Source organism: Pectinophora gossypiella, chromosome 1 (genome assembly GCF_024362695.1).
Source record: "Pectinophora gossypiella chromosome 1, ilPecGoss1.1, whole genome shotgun sequence".
NCBI lineage: Eukaryota > Metazoa > Arthropoda > Insecta > Lepidoptera > Gelechiidae > Pectinophora > Pectinophora gossypiella.
In genome coordinates, this window is record NC_065404.1 from 5,754,267 (window position 1) to 5,776,938 (window position 22,672).

The 22,672-nt window shown below is 37.4% G+C and overlaps 2 non-coding genes across 2 annotated transcripts; both read left to right on the forward strand.

The window, feature by feature from the left end:
• The first annotated feature begins 422 nt into the window (after positions 1 to 422).
• Positions 423 to 494, forward strand: Trnap-ugg (transfer RNA proline (anticodon UGG)). Its single transcript has one exon. It is a non-coding gene; the product is annotated as a tRNA-Pro (tRNA).
• A 744-nt stretch (positions 495 to 1,238) lies between these two features.
• Positions 1,239 to 1,310, forward strand: Trnap-agg (transfer RNA proline (anticodon AGG)). The gene has a single exon. It is a non-coding gene; the product is annotated as a tRNA-Pro (tRNA).
• Positions 1,311 to 22,672: the final 21,362 nt, after the last annotated feature.

Genomic DNA, 22,672 nt, shown 5'->3' on the forward strand with positions numbered 1-22,672 from the left:
CGCAATAAAATGGTATTACAGTTTGCAGTTTGTTGCTTTGCTGAATAAAATGTGACATGCAGGATGTAGTGTGTTATATATGTTATGTCATAAGCGATATTATACCTTGCCACCATCATTAGGTGCACACTTCGCGCAGTGCTTTTTTGAAACACGTTTCAGGGCGTAACCTTCAAAAAGTTTAAAAGATTTTTCTGATGAGTTTTCTGCCTACCCCACCAGGTAACACAGGCGTCAGCAATCATGTAATATATGCACGTATGTATATTATTATAATTCATCATGATCCGTGGTAATCGTGTTTATGGGTATAGGAAGATTTTATGTCACGGTTTATGTTTCCACACATTAAATGCTTAGTGACGTAATAGAAACATTAGATAGCAATGTTTGTGATTCGATTTTTTATACAGTTAGCAATCGGCTCGTTGGTCTAGGGGTATGATTCTCGCTTTGGGTGCGAGAGGTCCCGGGTTCAAATCCCGGACGAGCCCAACTTCGTTTTTTTATAAATTATTTGTAGTTTAGGTATTGTTTCTATTGTAATCATATTATTATTATAATAAATATTATTATAATTATATTAGAATGTTTTTTACTTTAAGTGGAGGCAAAATTACGTTAAATCAAACTTACGTATTTAAATTATTTACTAAAAGGTGCTAAAAGGTACCTACATAGCGTCAGATCTTTTATAAATAAAATGCTTCTTACTTACTTAGACACTACATTTCCATTAGCTCCAGTCTTACTTCGTCGTTTCAATAGTTTCATAATTCTGTTAGAATTTAGTTATAATTTCATAACATCTATGAGCTTTAAGTTTATTCAGATTAATTCCTAACTAGATAGCTTGTTATGAAATTATTAACAAACATGTCCTGTTTTACAATGTTGACGTCTAGTCAGATGCTAATCTACTTAATAAAGTTTTGCTGATTTCAAAAGTGCCCTAAATAAAAGTAGGTACGTAAACTTATTCTTGATAAAATAAAAAGTAAGTAGATAAGTACCTAACAACATAATTCATTCGCTTCATAAATTATACATTTCGACAGTATTATAGGTACCACAGATATAAAAGCGAAAAAGACACAAACAAGTTCATTTACATTCCAATTTCGTATCATCGTATGACGTCATTACTCGGACCCATAGTGGACTAGTCAAACACCTTTCACTATGCGTATACGCATATAATAAAAATGTGATGTCTGTTTTCGATCAATTCGTCAGCCGGCTCGTTGGTCTAGGGGTATGATTTTCGCTTAGGGTGCGAGAGGTCCCGGGTTCAAATCCCGGACGAGCCCAAATCTTTTTGGCTCTTTTTATTTATTTTTAAACATGCCAAAGGCTAAGTTTGAACTCTTTGGGTGTACTACAAAGGAGTGGAGTAAGATAATCCTATTGTAGCTCGCACCAACGAGACTCATTGAATTGCAAATTGTTTTGAGGTCCATTATGTATCTGCAAACAATACCTTTGTTAATAAAGACGTGATCTTGAAACAATGAAATGGCATCTTCAGGCCAAAGTTAATGAGTTGTCTACCGTAAGTATCGTATTACAACTGCGAGAATTGTTAGCGGAATGTTTTACTCGTTAGTACTTAAGTATGTATTATAGAAAGATTATTTATTTTATAAGTAAGTACTTACTTACCTAAATGGAATACATTTAAATAGCTAGTTACCACTTAATACAAAAACGGTGAGAACAAACTACCTAATTCGTTTAAAATAAGTAAGTAGCATAACTTTCATTCAATATTCATGCCAGTAATCCCTAATAGGGTGGGTAGAACAACATAAGACAACTTGCAACTCTACACACTCTACAGACTACATTATTATTACAAATGAGAAAATTTTAACACTTCAAACCGATTTGGATAAAATTTAGTATGGAGAAAGTTTAAGACCCAGGGAAGAACAGCTTTTATCCCGAAATTCGTCCCCCAATGGGAAAAAAACGTGTCGCGCGCGTATGGAATGCAATCCCGATCTAATCTCCAGATCTCGTCTAATTTTTCGGGATCAATCCCGAAGCATAATATGACGAGATCCCATTCTAGATTGACGGGATTGGGCGAATCTTCTTTAGTTATACTTTTTGTTTTTATAATGCTGATTTGCAAAGAAAACTTAATTATTTAGTTAGTAATTTTCATTTTATATATTATCATCAACATGAAAAGTTTCCATTCAACATTTCCCCTCCCTTGCGTGTTAACACGACTGAATTACGTGGCCCCTCATTCCATGTCGATGGTACAAGGATGGACAGGACATGTCAATTTGTCCCGCCAGTCTCGGGGGCCTGACAGCCGCATACACAAACACAATTACTGCAACGAGCCGTACCAGTAACTACGTTACAATACTGGACTACATATTGTATACAATACTGGATATATTGTATACATATGTATCGACATTTCTACTACCTCCAATTTGTACAAACAAAAGCTGCCAAAGTGATTTTTTTACCGCATTCCCGCGTTTTGTTGTTTGCTCAAATGCAGTCGGCAATTATAGTAAAGGTAACCTGTCCAGGTGGGGTTTTCTCAACGGATCGGACCTGAGCTGCGTGTGTGGTGTTACGCCACAGACTATGGCTCACCTGACATCTTGCTCCGCGTGCCTGATACCTCTACGAGAGGAGCTGATAAATGCCACAGAAAATGCTGTCAGGGTGGCAAAATACTGGGTTGAAAAAATCTGAATGCCATCGAAACGACAAGAAGAAGACTTATAGTACTGGATTCTTTGCCTATTCTATGCTTCTATCAAGTTTCTAAAAGTCTCCTCTTCTTCTTTGTCCTCGCCACTTCCCGTTATGCGGGCTGGCTTTCCCAATCATGCGGCACCAGGTATCTCGCTGACAAACATCGTCTTCTTTGGGACCCAGCGTCTTCATTTTCTAAAAGCATTTTATGAAGTTTCTAAAAGAGGTTTAAATATAATCTTATCGAGATTGTTATATTTCACTAATTTGATAGTGATTTTAGCTAAGTATTTATCACCGCCTTACATGAGCGCCTTTTTGAAAAAATATATTCGTATTAATTTTTGTTTAATTAAAAATTGAGACCACAATTTTTACCTGCATTGCAAGTAGCGTATCTCTTTTTTATAAAAAATCACTTTCGAATATGATTTTTCAAAAAGGCGCTTGCTTACGAGGTGCGAACTGTAAGGGCGCTTATAGGCCAGCGATGACATCATCGTCGTTGGTCTGTAAGCGCCCTAAGCGACATTATGAAGGTATTTAACAATTAGTCACTAGTAACTTTATTCGTATTGTTTACGTTACGATGTACGTGTGTAAGGTCAACTCCAAATGAGTAAAACAATTTGAAAAGTTGTCTACACTGGACGGAATTTTAAAAAATAAGTTTGAAAAAGAAAAAAGGATGTTCGGCGAGAGATTCATTCTATTTACTTGATTCCACCTCACACCTGTGCTGTGGGTTGCCATATGATAGAAGAAGACTTGAGGAACAATCTTGTATTGTTTGCTGTTGACATATAACTAATTCTAGAATATATAAAGCGTTTGCTACAGTTTTTGGGAAGAAAATATAATATGTGATACAATTTAACTGAGGTGAGTTTTATACGTGAGTATTTTATGATATGTGACGACGAGAAAGGACTAATACTTTTATTACAGTGAAAAATAATTAACACAGTACAAAAACATTTATAAAAACTAAGTTGTTACTTTCTTATTTAAGTACCTAGCAGTTAAGAAACATTGAGGTACAAAATAGTGAAGGAAAAACGTTGAAAAAGCGTTAATCGTTCTTATCATTTCACCACCATCACCTACATAAACGAAGAGTCGCCATACTGCGAATGTGGTCACCCGGATCAAACCATATCTCACATAGTGAACAAGTGCCCTCTGTACCGGTTCCCAGGTGGCATAGCAGAGCTGCACTGTGTGACGGATGCGGCAGAGACTTGGTTGGGGGAGCTTCAGCTGGATATATGATCCACGCAGGATATTTTATTTTTGTCTGCCATACGCAAAAATAATAATCATTTCACTTCCCCGTCCTATGTCCACGCAAACTAACATGGCGCTGCAAAACCCTATAATAGGACTGTAAATCTTACTTGACCGATTTTTAGAAAGATTTATTGGAGAGCGAGCCGGAAATAAATGCTCTGAGAAGCTTTACGTAATTTCTCATGACAAACCTTTGTAAGCCGCTCCCTGGTAACAAATGCGGGCACACAATTTTATTTGAACTGTCACGGGCGGGGTCGTCATTAATGCTTAAGTTCGCTTATAAGTATATTAAGTTTTACTGCACGTTTCGGACTGAATGTTGTATAGTAGAGTAGTAATTTCCTCGTGTAACGTCCACGTTTTATTGAGCAGGGGCAGCGGTCTAGCAATTACGAGCGTTCGCAAAAACCAACGCGTTTTTAGCTTGACATGCCCTGACATGGCGGTCGATAACGACATCTCCATTTCGCCAGAAAAAGAAAAAATAATTTGGAACAAACTCGAAATACACAGCGGTAAATGGTTCATTGTGTACCAACAAAATATTATTTTTCTTATAACAATGCTATTCAATCTATTATTTATTTGGTTTAGAAAAAAAAACTGTTACACGTAAACAACTGTAATAGGCGCGTTAACAATATAAGTTTTTGGTGAATTTTCTCTCCATAATAGTATTGTTACATGACTTATGACGATCACGACGTGTTGTTGGTGTATGACGATCTTGTGACGTAGCGAGTAGGCGCCGCTACTTCGAAAGCGCACCCCTGATACCGGGCAGCAGTGGTATTAGTACTGGTTTGAGGCCGAGGAAATGGATTCTGGTAGGGCTCTAGCTAGAACGTCACCGATTGAGAAATTGGTCGGTGTACTGCGGAACGGAAGGCGATTGGGGCAACCGCCGTTCTACACGCCCTATCTATGGAGTAATGGCGATTACTCCACCGACAAGAGCGCAGCTCTTAAATAAAGAGAGAATAGTATTGTTAGCAATTATCCTTCAAAGAACCCGCTTAAAAATATCATAACAATCAATATAGCAACTTAACAAACGAAACACTCGCACGCACGTAACGCTCGCACGTGTATACTTAATACTATACACCTCTGCCTACTCTTTCGGGGATATAGGCGTGATGCTATGTTATGTTATCCTTTAAATAAAATTACCAGTGTACTATACATAACGGCCTCTGTGGTCCAGTGGTTGAGCGTTGTGCTCACGATCCGGAGGTCCCGAGTTCGAATCCCGATGGGGACAAATCACAAAAATCACTTTGTGATCCTTAGTTTGGTTAGGACATTACAGGCTCATCACCTGATTGTCCAAAAATAAGGTGGTGCTTCGGAAGGCACGTTAAGCCGTTGCTTGGTCCCTGTTACTACTTACTAATGTAAGTAAGTAATCGTTACATGAGTCATGTCAGGGGTGTATGGCGGCTCAATAATAACCCTGACACCAGGGTTGATGGGGTGGGTAATCCACCTCACAACCCAGACAATAGATGAGGAGTATTCTATAGAAAAGGTAAGCTACTTTTATTACCTATAGGGTACAGTGTGAATGACGTTTCAATTTACGAAGCTGAAACAAACGAGTCGCGAGGCGCGGGTGGATCGACGTACATAATAAAATACCCTTTGATGAGCGGACCGTATGATCCATGTTACATCTTCAAAAGAATGATTTACTGCTTAATGAACTGTGAGTTCACAGGTACGCAGACCCACACTGATGGTAAACTGCTCAAAATTTCGGAACAATTGTCTTTTCTTGCCTTTGGGAATGATTGTATTCTTCAAACAATTTCTTTGTTGACTTTGCTCCATTTAGATTGTTTAATCACATGTGTATTTAGTCTGTTTTGGTCGACAGACATTGTATTTCTTTTAATATGTTCGTGTTTGGCAAGAATATAATGGGTAAATTGCACCGACGTAAGTATTATTTTAGGATTATTTTTATTAAATTAATGTGAGTATACGTAGTGAGTTGACATATTAGATCCTTTGCACTAAATATTTTCTTTTTTCGTTCTTCTCTTCTATCGTGTGAGTTGTGTGTACCAACCTCATCAACCCTGGTGTCAGGGTTACTATTGAGCCACCAAATACCCCTGACATGGCTCATGTAACGATTACTTACTAATTAGTAACAGACACCAACGGATTAATGTGCTTTCCGAAGCACGGATCATCTTACTTACGGACAATCTGGTGATCTTTTTTCGATGTCTATTAGAAAAGATGAATTAATTAGTTTTGAAAATATTGATTCCGCAGTATGAACTCTTCTAAAGAGAAAATTAAATCGAAAAAATCTGACTTGGACGGGACGTGAACCCGCAGCTCTTGTCAAGCCGGGACGAGCGTGTTAACCATTACACCACCGGGTCCTTGTCCTGCGTGTGTAATGGTTAACACGCTCAAAAAAAAATCGGGCTCGAACGGGACTTAAACCCCGCAGCTCTTGTCAAGCCGGGACGAGCGTGTTAACCATTACACCACCGGGTCTTCCTCCTGTGTGTGTCATTACACAAGGTTAACACGCTCATCCCAGCTTGACAAGAGCTGCGGATTGAAGTCCCGTCGGAGTCAGATTATTTTCAAATTTAATTTTCTCTTTGTGAGTTTCCCTAAGCCTTGCGAGTGCTATAAAACAAAAATCATGAAATCTTCCGTCATCACTGTGAAACAACCTACCAAAAACATTTCAAAAACCTTTGGCGTTAATTCCAGTTCTGAAAGTCACAGTGTATCTGCATTACAATGTGCTCAGCCAGTAATTCAGCCAATGAGAGGTTAAGCTGTAAGGACAGGCCACTCTGGCTGGATGCCAAGACCAAGAATTTAGGGGCGCGATGGTAGTTAACACAGCACTTTGGCTAATCTATCATTCCTGGAAATTGCTAGTGGTACAAAGGTCACAAAAGGAAATACAGGGTATTACTGATACCGTACAGAATACTAACAGGAATGATTCAGCTCATCATCCTAAATTAATATCAAGTGAAAGTGTATGTTCCCGTACGGCTACCGTATATGTATACTCTTTCAAACCATGTCACATTAACTTTTTTGACAAATTTAACCGTAAGTCTCATTAAATGTCAAATATGATAGTGCGACAGGGTTCTAAACTGGGTACTTGATATTGCTCATGACTGTGCGTTCTTACTTGTAAGTGGTAAGTGACATCGTAACGAATACTAAGGGAGATGATTCAGCTCATGCTTATAATAGTTCATACTAAGTGGATTTTTTCATCGCAAGACTCATGTAATGACTACGTACTTACATCAGTAAGTAGTAACCGGGAACAACGACTTAACATAGTATCATCTGAAGGACGGACACATCTTACTTTCGGACAATCGGGTGATTAGCCGGCCATGTCCTAACCATCCAGGGCTCAGAAAGTGATTTTTGTGATATGTCCCCACCGGGAATCACCGGGGACCAGGACGGGGAGACCGATTCATCATCACCAGCTCATTAACGTCCCCACTGCTGGGGCACGGGCCTTCCCTCTGGATGGATAGGGAGATCGGGCCTTAAACCATCACGCGGGCCCAGTGCGGATTGGTAACGACTGCTAATGCAGCCGGGACCAACGGCTTAACGTGCCTTCCGAAGCACGGAGGAGCTCGAGATGAAAACTTTTTTTTTGTGGTCACCCATCCTATGACCGGCCTTTGCGAAAGTTGCTTAACTTCAACAATCGCAGACCGAGCGCGTTTACCGCTGCGCCACCGAGCTCCTCACAGGAGACCGATTATGATTAATTGATTGATTATCTTTGTATGGTAACATTTTACAAATCTAACTCCTCTTCCAGAACAACCAGCACTTAGTGAATCCAATACACTTAAGCGTAGTAATGGAGAAGTAGAACGGTCGATTGCACAGTCGTAGTTAAACTGACATACGACGGACATTTGAAGTCATTACCGACGATGGCCGCAACTGCCAACCCATTTGCGGCTTCGGAACGTTTGCGTACCTTCAAAGCTCTTACATTAGTACGTACACATAATACAGAAACTCACTCGCGTAATCAGTACATAGTATAAAACAAAGTCGCTTTTTCTGTCCCTATATCCCTATGTACGCTTAAATCTTTAAAACTACGCACCGGTTTTGGGTGCGGTTTTTTTAAGTAGATTGAGTGATTCAAGAGGAAGGTTTAAACATATGTAGTGGTTTTTAATGTAATGTCGTAAATAATTTCATTTTTTCCTCAGCATTGCACCCGAGCGAAGCCGGGGCGGGTCGTTAGTGCCTAATAAAAAAAAACCATGTTAATTTCAGACTTTCGTTCATATATGTTTTAGTAAAAGACTCTTTGTTATTATCAAATCAAACAATAATTTTAACAGTGTACGATACGGTGCAAAAGTCCAATCAGTTTCTTGCAAAGTAATAAATTAACTGGTTGCACTTAAGACCTCCTGGTTACATGTCGTTTCTGTAATAGACCAAAAACAAATTTTATAATTATGACAACTAATGGTTCTGTAACCTGGAAACTGGCAGAGGGCAGCAGTAACTGTCAGTACTATTCAGAGGCGGAGGACAGGAGACCTAGTACGGCTTTGAACTTAGACTACTCTGGGCTCCATCCCACTCGCGTCAGACAGAATACTGCGGGGCAGAAGGCAATAGGGAAATCACTGATCTATTTTTTCCTAAAAAGTAGGATTGGAGAATGCTACACCGACAAGAGCGTAGCTTTTAAATTAGTGATGAATGGTTCATATTTTCACCACTGTTTACAAATAATTCGCTGGGCTCAGTGACTGCACTTTTGCTCTTTGATTTTACATATTTGTAATCTATTCCAGTTGAGGATTAAGATCCAAACCAACTATAGGCACTGATTACCTAATTGCAGGCCGATCATCCAACTACCCGAAGGTAAGATGATCCGTGATTCAGAGGGCACACAGAGAATGTCTATAAGAGTTTTAATAGTAGAGTTCTAAAATTGCCAGAACACACTCATTTATTTTAAGAAATTAAAATATATTTAATTTATGTTTCTAAACGACCTTTGTACAGGGGTGAAATAGTTATAGGTTTGTATGTAATTTGTAATATTTTGTTTAAAAGTTATTCACCCGAAACTCACATAACATTACCCGTGCGAAGCCGGGGCCGGTCGCTAGAGCTCTATCTAAATTGGCACAATAGCATAACAAAGAAAATTAGATACGGTCTAAACCTCTATACAGAGTTAGAGACAGTAGGTAAACAGTCGCACACCCGGCGGCAAAGAGAATGCGAATGCAATTGCAAACCGAGTCTGTGTTGACTCTGCAGCGCCGATGCGTCGTTGACAAATAAGAACGTAGAGTGCTGTAACGTTCACACCCACACCTCGTGATCACTAGAATACTCGTAAAGCCTTATCATAGCGGTTTGCGAGCGACTTCGGAGCGGGGCTGGCGCGTACCAAATGTATCGCGAACACGCCACGGATGCACAGCGAGGACGTCGCGGACACGTGGCGGATATGTAACGTTATCGTTATCGTATCGTAACGGATGCGTTTTCTGTCGCTGTCGCGCGTTAGACCGTGCGTGTTTTCTATACAAACGGAGATACTTACAAACAACGGAAGTACACGCATCCACGCGGTACGCTGCATCATGCGGGGCAGTGTGAGAATCGCCTGAAGGTCTAGATATATAAAGTTCTTTACATTTTCAATCGGGATATTAACCCTTCTCATACATACATAAACTCACACCCGTAATCCCTACTGGGGTGGGTAAAGCCACAAGTAATCAAATATAACTTGCAGCCACTGTTGATAAGATGTAAACTGGATACGAGTATGATAACTCTCTCCCTTGTATCCAAGTTAAAATAAGTAACATTCAATTACTATAAAGCCGTGGCAGCCCAGTAGGTAGAACGCTTGCCTCTCATTTTGGGGTCGCATATTCGAATCCCAGCACAGGCCTAAACATCGTGAGGCAACCCACATTCCCGAGAAATGCATTTTCCCCTCGCGGGTTGGAAGATCAGACAGGCTTCTGTAAAAAATCGGTTCTGTCAAATCTTCAGGTTAGGTAAGCCGACCTTGTAAAAAACGGGACAATGCTGGGGAAATGATGAACATTGAATTACTATCTAAAACAAATAACAATGCATCGTTCTAGCGCAGAACAACAACTTACGTGACTAAAACACATTTGTATAAGCTTAGTTTACCTAAATTAATTACTTCGAAACTAGTTCGTACGTGTAGACCTAAACAAGGCCATAACCATATGACTAGGTAAACTTTGTAACGATAAGAACAATGTATACCGGGAAACTATATTTTTATTCAAATTTTGAGTAGTACAAACAATACATCTAGAACCTACAACAATAAACCTATAGAATCTGCTGTTGGGAGTGTTAACGACGGGCTCCTTGGTATCACTAAGTATTATATTTTTTCTATTGTATTTTTTCCGGAATTGTCAAGTCTTCAATAAATTCAGCTATAAAATTCAGTAAGTACGGATTTGTTTTACTTAAAACAAGTGCTACTGACAAATATAATGCATTTAGAAAGAAAGAAAGACGCATTTATTATTTCAGAACGCCACACGAACAGTAACACACATATAGGTGCTAATTCCTGTAAATACCATCTAATTTTATTTTAGGTTATATCTGTCATTTTCTTATCCGCCGAAAAGGAAAGGGACGGGTAATCGACAAGCATAAAATTTATGGAACACACGTCAATTTTAAGCACAAATCTAAAACAACCGTCTAAAAATTCGCCCGGGTTATTCATTTATTTACTCATTCTTCCTAAAATTAAGAGCTGTCAATCATCCGTCCCTTTCCTTTTCGGCGGATAAGAAAATGACAGGTATAACTTAAAGTAAAATTAAGAGATGTCTGCAGGAATCGGGGCCATAATCAACGTAAAACTAATTTAATGAACATAAAAATGAACATATCTGGATAGTTCAAATTAAATCCAACTTATACCTATAAATAAAAAAAAAACAGTTCCGTATGAAATGGAAAATCGTTTTATCTTCCAATCGGAAAATCGTCGGGCTAATGACAAATTAAAATTGAAAATGCTCATGACAATTTAATAATCCCACGAGTTTGCGACAGCGGAAATAAATTTCCAAAAACGTTGATTTCGTGCGATCAATTTTAATTCCTAGAATAGCTTTGCAATTATAATACAGCTGAGATGGCTTTAGATGTATGAAAGTGTAGGTAAAAGAGTAAGATAATATAAAATGAACGAGTAAGAGAGAGACAGGTCCGTGAGACAGGATGATGATGAGATGGTACGGGTGTGAAAGAGAAAACAAGACGTATGAACAGAGCGGAAGAGCGAGATATATGAGAACGAAAGGGACAGAAGAAGAATGGAGAACGACGTCATAGAATAAGGAATAATACTACTACGTATAGAACGGCAACTCTCCGCTCCCCACCAGCGTCTGAGCTAGGTTTACTTCCCTCGAACATAGTTTAGACTTGAATCGTATGGTGTCAGACGCCACACACACAGATGCGCGTGTACGATAATGTCAATGTCTAGTGTCTGTGTAAAACGAGGTCATTTGTATGAAGTGTCCAGGGTGTGACGACGTGGTGCGCGTCACTGGAGACTTTTTATTTCATTTTCTTGAATTCTAATAGTTTTGTGGGCTAATATAGTGGGTTATAAGTTATAAGATATATCCGAGTTCATTTTCCCGCTCCCTTCCACATATATAACAGCTATTATAATTAAAACACATAATAACGGGCTTTTACGCTGTCCGGTAGTTGCGTGTGACGCGCGGGTTGAAGCTGATGCAGCGAACTAGTTTTTGTGTACTTCGTTTGCAAGTGTATAAATTCCTACCTACATGTTCTTTATTTATTGTACTATTTGTTCGAGCATGATATTATATTGCAAATTGGAAGCGACGATGGTGAATGTCGGTGTACGGACAAACCAAAGTTGGTTTTTGTTGCACCGTCAATTGTAAAAAAAATGTATTAAGTACTGTACTTATTTTTAATAATAATAAATAAATAAATACTGCGTTTAAAATAGGGATATGAGACTCCCGATATTTCGACACTGTTGCAAGTGCCATGATCACGGAATGACTGATGAGATTGGAGTGGAGTAGGTAGATCCATATTTTTCTACCCCATCATGATTTTTTTTTTACTTTTTGTTTATAACCGCGTAAACTTAAAACAATGTATAACAGCTATTGTCTGTTAATGATGTTCGCAACTTAAACGGTAATATTTTAAGTATTAACTTCAATAATGATACACAAAATACAATTTAATTAATCGGCATATTGTATTCGGAACAAAGAGGTATTGTTGCCATCGTTTGTTAAGAGAAATTAGAGGTCGAACCAAATATAGAACCAGTGAACAAACAAAGGTTTCGTGGAAATTTCTAGAACGTCAGATAAGAAAAAACCTTGACATCAGTATCTGATGTCTGGCAGTTATAACAAATAAATAAATCAACGTAGGATAAGCGGACCCTGTGAAAAACGGGATAATATAGGGAGATGATGATGTTGAACAGCATTCGTGGTTTAGTGGTTTCTTTCAGCTCACTATCTGGAGGTCCGGGTTTATTAAACACGGAGTCATTGGTGCTAATTCCTGTAAATACCATCTAATTTTATTTTAAGTTATATCTGTCATTTTCTTATCCGCCGAAAAGGAAAAGGACGGGTAATCGACAAGCATAAAATTTATGGAACACACGTCAATTTTAAGCACAAATCTAAACCAACCGTCTAAAAATTTTACATGCGTCAATAACCCGACACAGTTAAGTAGACAGCACGTCAAACGGATTGCATACCAGCGACGTACCTTTTGATTCGCCCGGGTTATTCATTCAATTACTCATTCTTCCTAAAATTAAGAGCTGTGAATCATCCGTCCCTTTCCTTTTCGACGGATATGAAAATGACGGATATAACTTAAAATAAAATTAGACGGTGTCTGCAGGAATCGGGGCCATTGTAGTATTATTGTTTTTCTTTGAAATTATTAATTTATTGCTATTGCTTGGTCAGGAAATTACAGTCTAATATTCGAAAAGTAAGATGATACTTTCAAAGGTACGGCAAGTAAAATAAGTTCGTAACATGAGTCATCTCAAGGGAACTTAGGCGGCTCAAAAATAACCCTGACACCAGGATTGGTGAAGTAATTTGATCTCATAATGTACACGTTTGAAGAACAACAAGATTGAATCGGAGAAATGGGTCCGGCCAAGTAGTTAATGCTATCTGCGGCAAACCCACAATAAGTTACATCAACAAAAAAAAGAAGAAATGGAAATATCGTAGATGTAACTATTCTATGAATCTACATGCAATGTTCCAAAAACGCTTCCGAGCGTACAAAACTTGGCACGCTATCCTCCTTCTATCCTTGAACAGAAATAGCTTGAAGAAGATCTATTTATTCAACTTTGGTAAATGGAACGATCAGTTTTCAAAATATATCCCAGGCTCCAAGTAAAGATGGACACCATATTTCATCCGGGGTACAATAGTTTTAGCTTGAATTTAAAGTTGCAATGAAAATCAATAAACTTCTGATAAGAAGCGGAGCTGCACTAGGTTTTGATGCCCAGTCTGGAATAGATGCCAAGTTTCAGTTGAACGTACCTACCAAGATAATACCACAAACAATTTATAATGGCCGTGGATACCTAGAATTTTTGCAACTTTATGTTGTCAATGGACAAAAAACAATTAGAATGGCGTTTCTTTTAGTGACCTTGTGGGTACAAGAAAGGAAACCTCGTGGGTACCTCATATCGGTGAAAACAGGGTAGGTTATTTCGAAAAATATTTTACCCAATTTGTGTTCTATCTTCCACAGTACTTAAAGGAAATCTTAGGCTTCCTACACGAAGAAAGTCATGCTATGTTGCACATGCCTCGCCATGAATATGACGGTACACACTTTGCGAGGCCTGTGGCGCAAGGCGTGCGAAGTATACACCTCGCAAAGCTTTTATCCGCCTTAGGTAGGTTACTTGGAACCACTTATAAAGATACATATTGAAATTTTCATAAAACGTTGACGAGGGTGATACACTGTCGGGAATAATTCGCTAAGGCGTGTAATTGAATTTTAATCTCGTTTGTACGTGATAATGGAAACTTGAGTTTCTGCTGAACGAATTCCCCGGTAACAACCTACACGCGTCGATATGGAAACGTTAATGAGGATCTATAGATATCTACGTATTTTGCCCTTTATTCGTAGTACATTGAACAGACGGTTTCTAGTTATATGTACTTAATTATAGCCTGAAGATTTTCGTGCTTAGAAAAACAAAATCTTACTAGGTAATATAATTATTCTTTTGGAATTTGAAATCAGAATAGCGCCCGCTCCTCGAACCCGTTTGAGCAACACGCCTTAACCTTAATACCCGACAAAACAGTACCCAAAACATTTTTGATTTTGAATGTAACTTTAAGGTAAAATAAGGTTACTCTAATAGTTTCTAGCTGAGAAAATAAGATGCATTTGGTCCGTGTGAAGAGGCAGAATGTTTCCAAGTTGACGCTTACCGCATGAACGTTCATTGTCAGCTACTGAATTTCTGAATAAGTATATTGTATTCAATACTTTATAAGTACTTACTTTCAATATTTCTTCAACGTGGGTTTTTGTGGATGTGCCTGGAACAGCTTTTACTCCTTTAATTTCAACTGACTTTAATGTATAAGGTAGCATTAACAATTTCAAAGGATTATGCTTTTAATTTTAAAAACCTAATAAGTACATCTGCAATCTGCTTAAGGTTTCTGATATCGACAAGTTGTAAATTCGGACATTTTCACTTAATTTGACAGGACTGAAACTAGCTGCCTCTTTTTCTTGCACGTATTGTTAGTGAAGGACGGCACTAATTTAAGAGATGTTGAACTAAAATTAGGTTTGTGTCCACTCGAATAGGCACCAATGTACACTTACATACATCTATCAAGTTCATACGCGTTTTTTTTGACGTGACTTAACACGTTCCCTGTGCATGACCCACATGTGGGGCATTTTGAGGTATAAATGATACGTGGGTGCCTCACATATGGGTCACACCCCCTTGTAAAGTTATAGGGTTGTAAAATCTTGCACGTGTGAGTTTAAGTATTGAAAATAGCTTACACGTATGAGCTATGAGATTGTGAAACAGAGTTTATTATTACCGGAGGACATTTTGGGCAATGTTGCCAGATAATCAACGTCAAAAAAAACATTTAAATGGACTGTATTTTTTATTTATTATTGTTTTTTTATTATTTATTTCAAGGATGCATCACTGAATGAATAAAATGAAACGAAAACAAACTATAGAACTAGTCTTTTGAAAAAAAAAATACATATAAAACCAATAAACTAAAAATTATGGGATGCATTGTAGCAACTAAGACAAAACGCTTTTTTGCAAGTTTCACATTGAGTGTCAGTTTTCTTCGCCTTTTTACGAGCATCAGAAGGTGTCAAGCCTTGTTCATTCAAGATTTTGTAGCAGCCAGTACAACGTTTTCGAAATATTTTGTTATCGTATCGCCGTGGAATTTTCGTCAATCTATGTTGGGAACGAATTGAACTGCTTGAATTGCTAGATCTAATTGATTGTCCAGCTCCAGAATCATCTTCTTGAATGCCCAAGAGATGCTTGATAATTTTTTCATGACCATTCAAAAGTGAAAATTTAGTACCAGGATTCAGTTCCTTGTAGATCAAAATTGAGTTTACAACAGCAACTGACATCAGATCCGCTGCGATTTTCTTATACCAAAAGCAAGTTTTTCGGACGGGTGTCGCCTAGAATCGTGTAGGTGTATTGAAAATTGAATCTACCCTCATAAAAAAAACTTCATACGTGCTTGCACCACAAGTATGGCACATCATATGGAACTCATACGTGCATGTAACCATATGTGAGGCACGAAACGAAAAGCTCGTGCGTGTATGCACCACATGTGGGGCACTCGGAAAATCGGAAAATACTGAAAAGGGGCTTCCCCGATAATGATTTTCTTGCCATATTCCGTCCATATCTACAACATCCTACGTTATTATAAAAAAAAAAAATTGCACGTACGGGCTCATTGTCTGATTTTGGCTTGCACAGGGAACGTGTTAATGTAGGTCTGCCGCAAATGGCATTAACTACTAGGCCGGACTAAACAAAATTTAAGGCAACAGGCCTGAGGGTGCGTAGTTGGGCGCGAACCTCGGCTCAGGGCGTCGTCTGAATAGAAAATATTTGAAAGAATTAATCGACCCTAGTGGATTAATAGCGGTAAGCACTGAATGAGGGAAATCATCGACCACGCTGGCGGAGTCAGTATCGGGGTGCTTGTTGTCGTGAGCCGATTGGCCTCTATGGCTAGAGTAATCGGGTCGTTGGGGTCGTATATATTAAGTATTGTCCTAAGTTCACATGTGCTATTAGGAATGTATTATTAATTAAGTCTCCTTTTTCATTTCCTACTGAGGTCTAAAAGTAAATTAAGTATAACACCTTGCGTAATGACGTAGATTCAAAAATGTTAAATTGACCTTCAATAAGTTTATCTATGACAATTACGTTGAATAAATGATTCTGATTCTGATTAACATCACTGCTGAAACAAAGCAACCAGCGTTTCTACGTAACATAATGGCCGATGTCAGGTGAGCTTTTAGCCATTTCTCACATAGAAGCCTAGTCGTGTTAATTCGTAATCCATGTCGGACGTGCACTAGCGTCGTGACAGTAATCCTGGATGGCCGGCAGTGTACGCGCAGCGGCATTATAACCGTGTTTACGTGGAAAATGGCGGATTTGCTCAGCAAACTGATGTTACACACGTGTAGAATAGATATACAGACAAGCGAGCCATGCGAGCTTAGCTTGCGGCCGTAATATCTATCAGAGTTGCTAGGGTCACTAGATGATTATTTGCACACCCTTTTTGGAATAAGTACATACAGTATAGCGGTTAAACACATAACCCTGATTTTTGCTTCGCCGCAATGAGGTCATAAGTAGAATAGGCTTAATGAAAGATACGGTGAAGGCTGACAGATTACTAACCGTACATTTATAGATTTTTTTGTAAGTAGCGAAACCATTCTATCATTGCTCTTAATTCCTAATAGAAATTGCTCACCTGATGGCAATTAAAACAACACGCCTAAAAGCGGAAACAAACATTGCAGGCATGTGTTTCAAACGCGGTACGCATATTCGTGACGAGGCTATGTGGTACGCACGTATTTCACATAGAATGACGTGTGGCGCACGGCGTGCGGGGCCCATGCCATTAAATTAGGCATACACTTACTGGCCTTACTTATAACTTATTTTTCTGAATAGCTACTTACCTACCTATATACCTACATTGATTTAAAAGATGTGGTGCTGTTGCAGTTTCTTGTAATTTCTTCTCCTGAGCCATAACACGTTGCGAAATGACATCGATTCAAAAATGTTAAATTGACCATAAACAAATTCATCCATGATAATTATGTTGTGTATATATGCCTGCAAAGGCAAAATTTAGTGAGACGTAATTTGCAACTATAAATGCAACTATTACTTATAACTGTACCTAAATTTGTACACAATAAAAATCTTTATCTTTATCTTTTAATAAATGATTTTGATTCTTAGTTAAATTGTGAACAAGGCCACCATTTTCGTCCAATACAGCCTCGGCTGCCGCAAGTAGGTCGTTCAAACTTAGTTTTTCCATCCACAAAATGCCTTTATAGAACCTGCAGTTCAGTTAGTCAAAAGTTAAGCAGTTTGATGGAGAATTTATGTCAGATACGAGCCGACGGGAGGTGAAACTTTTTGTGCATATAAAAGAGAATTTAGAGTTTCTCACGTAAATCTCTAGGGAGGTACCTACTACTGTGGTATTATTACTACTATTTATTATTATTGTGTACAACTACAGCTTGAAAATGTGGAAGAATTTTGATTTTCTTTCAGTACTACTCTGACTTACATAATATTTGCAAAATTGTTGTGTCCCAAAGCTTGTTATTTACTCACTGCACATCTTTAAAGAGAAATAAAAGAGAGCTTTTTCTTATAAACCGTTTTGCCTGTCTGAGTAACTTTTCAAAGAGACTGTACACCTTTAAGAATTACTTATCTCACTTTCCTATTGTCGAGTTACCTTTCAGTGCGCACGGTATTATTCTTTGAAAATGTTCTTAGCGAGTAACTGGAAACTAGTTTTTACTATTTTCTTGTTGATCCTATTTCTTTCTAGGACTTACCTTACTTTCATTCTGAAGAACATTAAGCAGCATTTCCCGGGTGTCGTAACAAGTATTAAGAACTATTTTAATGGTTACTTTCTCGTATAATGCCTTTGCTGTTAATTACAAAACGAAACTTTTATTTCAAAATATAATAGCTACTTGACATAAATACATGTCTATTTCTAATGTAACAACAACGCGATGTAAATGTAAATTTCTAACTTTGCACTCGCCACGTTTTCGTGTTAGGTAAGTAGGTACATAAAACTATATTACGTGACCAACGAAACCCTAGAAATTAGAAGTATAAAATTTTGTTTAAAATTTAATTTTATTGAACTTAGCATTGCTTTGGATTTTTCTTTGTTGCATGATTATCTCGAAACTAGTCAAGAGTTCATGAGTTATATTTTTTGTTTTTAATGGGATCTATTTCATTTTATATCTGTGTTCAGTATATTAATCTTAATATACCATCTTGTAACAATATTGTACCCACTGTATGCACTGAACTGAATATAATGCCACATTATTAATAGCGTGGTTTCACGCTAATTCTGGCGAGCACATGGCTATGTTATAAATTTTCAACGCACGAATAGGTTAATGCAGTTTAAAACATTATAATAAGTGTGTATAATAATAATTATGTTTTCAAAAGTACGTGTAGTTTTGCCTACTGTAACAGGGAGTGATTTGTCGGGAAATTCCAGGATTTACTTATAGAATCCTGGAAATCCCGGACTATCACTAAGGAACCAGGATTTTAGGTACTCTAGTAATTAGACCGATTGATTCTTCAGAATGGATATGGTGAACCGCGTGGTGACAGGTTGTCAAATCATCGTCCAAAATACAGTTTATTATTTTGGAAAGGACATTCGGGGCCACACTTTTGACCTTAGTTTTCCTGGTCACGTTTGGTTGTGCGGCGTGGTAAACGTAGGCGTGGAAGTTGGTGTTGTGTCAATATTTGTGAGAGCAAACAGTGGCAGCGGCTGGTAAACATCCCGCGTCAGCCAGCTTATGGATTGACTCAATTACGTGCCCAACTTTATGGCACGCCCTTCGGAATGACCTTATTTACATTCTATTACGAGTTATTAATATAACTTAAGTGCAGTATTTATTAACACAGTTGGCTCGACCACCACGACGAGGACGATACGGCTCACCACCTGACACGTTGGTCTAACAGAAAACTCGTTGTAGGTACTTAGTTCATCTTGTGACAGATTCACCTTTGACTATCCCATTGGATTAGATTAGATTCATTTATTTCATATTTAGTTGTACAACACATTAAGATAAAATATAAAACGGTAACAACATAAATATGATCGTCGAAAATTATAACAAAAGAATGTCAACATAGAAGATAATAAATTAAAATAAAATGTAATAAGATTGATTGATTGATTAAAATAATAAATCAATGCAATGTCGTGGATAATATATGAGTAATAAAATAATTATGTATAAAATAAAATTACATTCAAGCAATTACAATAAAATAAAATGTATTTTTTTTCATAAAATCGTGAAAAGAATATAGCTCCATATCCAAAAAAAGGTTTTTTTGACGGTGACTGGGATCTAGTCGGGATTGGGATATACTCGTGATTGGGTTATGTTATGTTATTAAGACTTGATTTTAAAACTAAGTATATTTCTTAAAAAATAAAAAAAAAACTATTCAGCTGTTTCTCATGGCAGGCATGTCGTAAAAGACTAGTGTCTAATTTCGATGAACCATTATGGTTCGAAACTTATGTACTGATTCAACTATGTGCTTAACTTTATGACAGAAGGTTCCTTGCCTAATAAGACAATGATCATAAATACATACATACATAAACTCACGCCTACTTCCCACCGGGGTACGCAGAGACTATAGAATTCCTTTGTTTCGATCCTGACACACTTCGCTTGCTTCCTCCACATTCATCAATCGCTTCATACACGCACGCCGGTTCAAAGTAGATCGTACTAAACCTTTTTAAGGACATCTCGAATTTGGCCTTCTAGGTCTAGGAGAATAATCACGTAGCTAAGTAAATACATTATGATTGAATGAGTTTATCCCTTATCGCATTGTGATGAGAAATGAATGAGTAAGTGCCTATTACTTATCCAGAGAAGCGTTAACAGAAGGGCGAAATATTGTCATGGCAAAATATTATATTGGCATTGACTATATCGTTCTGTGAAATGTTCAAATCTTATAAACACGAAGCTCTTGTGTGTTCAATGTATTACCGCGATTTTGGAAGTGTTTTACTCGACAATGCGAGAGCAAAGTCAGGGTTGTGCTTTTATCTTGTTTTTAGTAATTAATTTAGGGTAGATATAGGTCTAGACTAAAATCTCTTCACTTAGTTACGCTTAAAATAGGTACAAGGTGACCCTTGAATCGATTTTTTAAAGGTCTCTGTCAAGACTTAAATAATAACTCACCTCTTTAGTTTATTTTCGTTCATCCTATAACTTCATATCAAACGAGACTGCAACTTGACTTATAATTATTTGTTAGCTCCGCCTACCTCATTAGAGGCATATGTCATCGAGAGACCAAGGTTGCAACAAAATGTATGCAGTTGTATAAAGTATAAGTACCTCATTTGTCTTGGTTGCGCAATTAATTTGTTGCCAAAAACCGAATACCGAATAATTTTCCCATGCACACATGGTGTCCTAGCGAGATAGGACTCAGAATTTACGGACGTTTATACATGTACACGTCTTTTGTTTACACATGGTTATGTCTAAAGATGTATTTCAACTTTACAACCATGCATAGGCAACGTCTGCCCTAGATGCTAGAGTAGGAGGGCAGGTAGACATAACTGATTTTGATTTTCGAAAGGCATTTGATACATACATACATACATACATACCCCTCTGATTTCTAAACATATTGACTTGTGGCATTGTCCTTTGTTTATTTATTTATTTATTTATTATAGGTTATCAACATGATAATCAACAGTAGGTACATGTTTTGACACATTAGCACATATAAATTCGTAATTGATACCACAATAAAAGATAACGACAACATTCATAAACTCCTGGTTGCAACTTAACAATTTGGTTTTACACAAAGTATTATAAGATTTTTAACCCTCTTGAAACTAAATATTTAAAGAAACTAAGATAACATAATATTTTTTAGTAAAGACAAACTAAAGTTTAACTAAAATTAACCCTTTTGAGCGCATATGTCCAAGTACAATTTTCGGAATTGTCGGAGACTAGTGTTGTAAATGTCAGCTTCGAACTCATTGTCGAAATTCACAGCCAAAACTTTAAAATATTTAGATTCATTGACATAATATTTGACATCCTTTAATTTATTGCTATTGTTGTTAATAATTCTTAGTCATAAGTTTTAACATGGACACTAAGTTATATGTATATGGTGGAATTAGAGCTGTTACTTTTTAAGGATTAAGTTTAGAAATAAAGATTTTAGTATACCACTATTATACTGTACATTTTTATTCTTAATGCTACAAATATAAACAAATGTAAAATTGTTAATTTCTGACATATATTTTTTTAATTATTTTTTGTTAATTTTATAACATAACATATACTTTATTGAACAAACAGGAAAAATCAATAAAACAAAACAAAAGAAAAATAGAATAGAAAATATGTTTATATTAATGTTTATTAGGTTTCTTAAAAAATAAATCTAAAGTCATTATTTTTTTATGTTAATGTTTCTTTCGAGTGCAATGAGTTTTTGTATCGTATTATATTATACGTGACTTTATGTAGGTATGTGTATTTTATATCAATTTACCCAACATTTCCTTGCCTTTCCCAAAATCCGAGTGTATATAAGTAGATCCAACGGAGTCTCACTAAATGTCAGTTAATGTGACGTAGGTACAATCAAAGAGCAAATGTGTAGTCACTGTGCCCAGCGAATTATTCGTAAACAGTGGTAAAATTATTAACCATTCGTTGTCATAATTATAAAATTTATGTTTTTGTAAGTGTTTTTGGTCTATTACAGAAACGACATGTAACCAGGAGGTCTTAAGTGCATTCAGTTAATTTATTAGGTAAGTACTTTGCTTTGAAATAGACTAAACTTTTGCAGCTTAACGTACCTATGTATGTTATATCCGTTTACCCTATCACGTTTCCTTCCCCACCCAGCGTCCTAGCTCACACAAGTATATGCACAAGTGCGTCATAAATTCTCGACACGGCTGAGAGCAGCTGAGAGGCATCAGGCGTTAACGTGCCGTGACCGAGCCGGCAGAGTGTACCACCAAATGCTCGCGAGTCAAGGAAAACCTGGAAAAGTCTGGAGTAATAAAACCGCGGCTGCTGTTTTCAA